This window comes from Hemibagrus wyckioides, linkage group LG11, assembly GCF_019097595.1.
Source record: "Hemibagrus wyckioides isolate EC202008001 linkage group LG11, SWU_Hwy_1.0, whole genome shotgun sequence".
NCBI lineage: Eukaryota > Metazoa > Chordata > Actinopteri > Siluriformes > Bagridae > Hemibagrus > Hemibagrus wyckioides.
The window spans coordinates 25,994,747-26,000,851 of NC_080720.1; positions in this window are offsets into that span (position 1 = coordinate 25,994,747).

Here is a 6,105-nt window from a genome sequence, read left to right on the forward strand (position 1 = left end):
CGATAAAGTACGCTTGCTGGTAAATCAATCAATCAATCTGATTTATCCGAGATTCATCCTCTTTCCGAGTGCACGAGACTGCAGCTTTAACCTGCAGTGACCCTCAGCCGGTGTCGTGCTCTTTGAATATGTCTGGAAGTTTTTCTCGGTGGCAGCGGAGGACAATGCCATTGCTATTTGCAACGCATGTTCAGCAAGGATTCTGAGAGGAGGAAAAAAGACAAAATCTCACTTGAAGGGTCATCATCGCGGCGAAGCTGTATTAAAAGAATATGAAGCAGCCGCGGCAGCAGCAGCTACTAGCACTAGGCCTAGAGCATGGAGCATGTGACAAGGTCTATATACCTTCCTCATCCTCATGCACTAAAAAGGTTGAATAGATGCATTTATTTGTTATGAATGAAATACTTGAATATAAATTTGTTGTTAATGAGTTGTTAATTGCAGATAAACCTAGTCATAGTTCTGTTAAACCCTTTCTGTTCTTATTGTAGTGCCTTACACAAAAAATAAAAACATCTGAAGAGTCAGGACTGATGTTTTCTATTACAGTTAGGCCAGAGGTACTAAAATATGAGTTTCATCAGTGCATCTTAGATTTTCTATTCTCCTGGGTGCACAAACTGCAGATTATATGAAAATTCTAATATAAAAATATGAACTTATTGATTATCGGTATCGGCTATGAGAAGGACTTAATTATCGGTTATCGGTATCGGTTTAAATTTTTCATATTGTGCATCCCTAGTATAAACTACTAAAATATATAACAAAGCTGGTAACAAAGTGCTGTTCAGAACTGTCAGTCTATCGGGTATGTCACTTCAGTTTTGAACTAGCTAGGTGATTTAAAATAGTAAATTACTATAATAATAAGAATAAGAATTCATTCATTCATTCATCTCCATTAACGGTTTCATCCTGGATCTCACTGGACCGTTTTCCATTTGAAAATAAGAATTTTTGCCTTTTTAGCTGTTCACTGTTTATGACCTGCTCTTCCTCAATATTCTATGAACTAAAGAAAATGTCATCACAATACAATAAAACACAATATTTTGTACACACCAGGCCCGGTTCTTGCCAACCATAGAAGGGTGGGCAGATAGATATCCCAGGTGGGCAATTTTTGGGGGTGGGGTTGAGGAGATAGATACTCTGTAATATCAACTAATTAAATGATGGAATAGCAAAAATATTGTTGTACTAATATTCTTGCTTGGGCTTGGTAAAGAAGAGAAATTATATTAAGTCAATATAAGCACAAATATGTTTTTAAAATGTTAAATGAAGGGTTATTTTCAACGTTCAGAATGGCTAATGACTGGACTAATAAGCACAAATTCAGGCAATATTATAATCTTTTTAAAGTTGTGAAGAGTGAAGTTTGGGCCAACTAAAAATTAAATATTCAAGTAATATTTTGAAGAGAGAAATTGAGTAAACATTTTAAAAAATCAGTGGAACTAGTTGATGTGTAGATAGATAGATAGATAGATAGATAGATAGATAGATAGATAGATAGATAGATAGATAGATAGACTACCAGTCAAAAGTTTGGACACACCTTCTAATTCCATGGTCTTTCCTGATGTTTATTTCTTTGTAAAACAATGCTGAAGGCAGCCGAAATACATAATAATCTCGTTTGAACAGTTGATATTGAGATATGTCTGCTACTGATGCTCTGTAAAGCCTTCATAACGGCTCTAGGTGCTGTTAATTGGTGATTTCTGAGGCTGGTAACTCTCCTCTGCAGCAGAGGTAAGTTTTGGTCTTGCTTTACTGGGATGGTCTTCATGTGAGCCAGTTTCATCATGGTGCTTGATGGGTTTTGCAAATGCACTTGACAATACTGTTCTTGCAAGAACTATTCCAGAACACCTGACCTTCGTGTCTTAAAATAACAACTGGCTGTTGTTTGTTGTCATTACATATGGATTACTTAAGTCCATGTGTGTTATTTCATAGTTTTGAAATCTCCAGTATTGTTCTAGAATGTTGAAAATAAATCCCTAAACAAAAAACATTGAATTAAAAATTAAAAGGTGTGTCCAAACTTTTGACTGGTAGTGTAGATAGAGAGATAGATAGATTTTTTACCAGATTAGTCCTAACTAGAACCAGACAATATGAACACATCACTCCTATCTTAGCCACACTGCATTGGCTCCCAGTCAAATTTTGCATTGATTTTGATTGATTATGACAGTCACATAAATGAGATTGATGAAACATCTGCATTACTGTGGACACAGTTTGTTCTGCTAACAGGGCAATGCAGTAAAGCTGAAGTACACAGTGGTATGCAGTAACATTGTGACTTACCTGTTCTGATTCCAAAAAAGCCTGACAATAGATGCCACAGTGCTCCGACCCAGAACAGGCTGGACCCTATGTCCAGCTTCTCTAAAGGACAAGCCATGATTGATGACATGGTCAATACTTGTTACCCAAATTCAATGGCAGCTGGTGCTAAAAAAAGGGGGGGGGGCAAACAACCTTAAAATCAAACTGTTAGTAATGTAGGACTGTAAATAACCATTTATCAGGTGATTACGTATCATTACTGCTATGGTAAAATACTGAAAAAGGCAACTGTTAAAGCATGCAATAAATCTACAATGAATCAGTGAATTTGAGTTCAATGTGGGTTTATTATCAGTAATGAAGTAATGTAATCATAAAAACACGCACGCACACACACACACACACAAATAAGTAAAATACATGACTAACAGAGGAATAGTATAACTAAATGATCTCGTTATTAAAATATATAATTATTGTTAATGTGTTAAAGTGGCATTCTTCTCTGGCTAACTTTAAGGGGGCAGCGCCCCAGCACCCCCCATTGACTGGCCACCACTGCCCAAATTTCATTGGAAACTTGAGCTCTATTTTGTCCTCTAGCTGCAGCTCCTCCAGCACGCATGCAAACACCTCTTCCTCTGGCCCCTCTTCCATGGCCTCTTACTCTCTTTCCATGCTGTTCATCTCTTTGATCCATGCTTGCAAATAGCAACACAGTGGTGGCAAGGTGCCATCTTTTATAGATGGAAGAGGACTGATTGCTGATTGAAAAGTTTCACACAAGTGGATTAAATATTCATAATTATGAGGGGGCGCTGGTAAGCATACGATGGAGTAAGACATGTGGAACTTAGCTCCTGTCTGGCTTCTTTTAAAAAAATTTACAACGCAATTTTGACGGATTCACTGTGAACATTGTCCTCTAATACCCGTAAGACCACTCTGAACAACTGATACACTGATTATACTGATACACTCTGAACAACTGATATAAGATATAAGTCGGCTTTTTTAATGGTGACTAATCTGCCTAAATTTAAATATGGCGGCCCTACAAGCACTAGGCCGGAGGCAACCTCGACACAAGCCTCCTCCACCTTCCACAGTCAGGTTGTAATCAGGGCGGACCTTAAAATGCTCTTTCTAAACACTTCAACTCTCTTAATAACAAGCTAAAAGAAGTAAAATCGGAAATTGCAAACAACACAGCGGCGATCCACTCTGAAATGGATAATATGAAAACCACTATCGGCGATGAAGGACTGTCAACATGGTCGGATGAGACTGTTTCATTACAGACGACAATTGCAGGACTGAAAACAGAGCTGGCTAACCTAAAGGAAAAGAACGACGATTTAAAAGGAAGGATGCGAAGATGCAATAAACGTATTGCGGGGATACCAGAGAAAACCAGCTCGAGTTTTATTGTTGCAGTCTCTAAGCTCCTGAAATAAGCTCTAAACCTAGAGAAGGACATCCTGATCGACACAGAGGCATAACGACTAAAAAGCCTAACTGAAAGCCCCGGGTGATTATCACTAAACTCCATCATTACCAGGATTGCGTGGACGTTCTTCGCCGAGCCCGCGAACAAGGCCCGCTCCGATATAAAGGTCAACCGATAGCCATCTTTCCAGATTACACCATGAATGTGGCCAGAGCGCGGGCTGCTTTCAATTATGTCAGAAACCTGCTCAGAGGCAAACGTGATGTCCGATGCGGGATTATGTTTCCAGCTTGACTCTGAATCTCTTACAAGGGAGATAATAAGGAATTCTTGGACTGGCAGAAAGCAATGAACTACGTGAAGTCTACGATTCAGGGTGAGGAAGCAGCAAAGTGACACCATTCTACTACTTTCCTTTCTATCTTTGCCTTTTTCATATTTTGACAGAGACCAGTGTTTAATACTATGAAACTCTTTTAAATTTACCATTCAGATGCATACTCCTTGGTCTCACTTTACAGAACTTTATACATCCTAACTTTTGTCCCCCTTGGAAGGTGAGGACGCAGAGATGTCACTTACTTCATTTTAACAGTTATAAAAGACATTGGGTATTTGGGTATAATTAAGTGATAATGGTGATATGACATGATGGACAATTGGTGTTCTTTTGGACGTATATATATATATTATTATGTGTTTTATTTGCCAACACAATTGAGCCACTGGAAATAGCCATACAGCAAAACACCTTTATTAAAGGAATTCTTAGAGGAGATACAGAGTGTAAAATTTCACTCTATGCAGATGACGTATTGTTGTTCTTATCAGATCCACTGCCAGGTCTCTATAAGTTACTGAACATACTGGAAAGTTTTAGCAGTATATCTGGCTATAAAATAAATTTTCAAAAAAGTGAGTTAATGCCAATCAATGAGGCTGCCACATGTATCCCTCCCAATTCAATTCCTTTTAAAGTTACCATGTAAAAGATGAAATATTTAGGAATCTGGGCTACATTTATTTATTTATTTGTTTGTTTGTTTGTTTATATTTAATTTTTCTCCCTCATGTCTGATGGGTAAAGGGTTGGGTTGAGCTATGTTGTATTTCTTCTTTTTTTCTTCTATTTTTCTTTGCATATTGTAAAATTGTAAATAAAGAGACCTTGTTAAAAAAATTTTTTATAATTATGCAAGTTCTGTCTATTAGCTGTGAATAGATGTTTTCCTTTTGTTCTTATTTATAATAATAATAATAATAATAATAATAATAATAATTATTATTATTATTATTATTATTATTATTATTATTATTATTACTTTACTATATAAACATTATTATACTATATATTATGATTCATAACATCTGTTCATGTACCAACTGCCTTTAAGAAAGCAAGGGTTATCCCCATACTGAAGAAAACCTGCTCTGGATCCCTCAGACATCAGTAACTACAGACTAAATTCCAGAAATGTAAATGTAAAGGTAAATGTAAATATATTGCAACCATAAAACAGCAGCAGCAACAACAACAACAACAACAACAACAATAATAATAATAATGATGATGATGATAATGCAGAGACCATTAAGTGGTGTAAAACAACAGGTTGGACTGTATTCTGGTGTAAAATGGCCTAAAGAGGCTGTTACAACCCGTGTGGTAGGGGTTGTTTTGTGTGTCCTGTCCCTTGTGCTGAACTTCTTCAGGTTGGTCCACTCTGTAGTCCAGCCCGGGCATTTTCTGATGATCCAGCTTTTACAGCCACTGATCGGTAATGGTGACCCTATAAAGCTGGGGCGGGAGCCAGTAGCAGGAGCTTGATTGCTCACTTCACATTTGGTGCTTGTGTTGTGTGTAGTTCCGTGTCGTGTTTCTGCTTCTGTCAATCCGGTTTCAATCCTTGCTTGCCTTGACTTTGAAGCTGATCTATGCCCTGTTTTGCTTTTGGCTGCCTTATTTGTATATACTCTTGCCTGTGAATGTAAATATTGCTACATTATCTATATATCCGGTAGTAGGGGTGTGACTGCCATTTTATGTTAAGGAGTGTGGGTTTTTGTCTCTGTTTTTCTTGGTAAGGGAGGTTAGGGAAGGTAATTGTCTTTTTGTTCGTTTCTTGTCTTTTGTGTAGGTTACTTAGTTCCTATCCTGAGTGTTTGAGATGTTGGCCTTGGTCCACCCTGAAGTCTTCCCCGGTTCACTGTGGTGTATCTCACTGCATTATAATATATCCACTTTATTTCACTGCTATGTTGTGTGCGGTTACTCCTACCTCTGGCGCATCATGTTCAGGTCTGTTCCATCTCATAAGTATAGATAAATTTACGAGATATAGTCA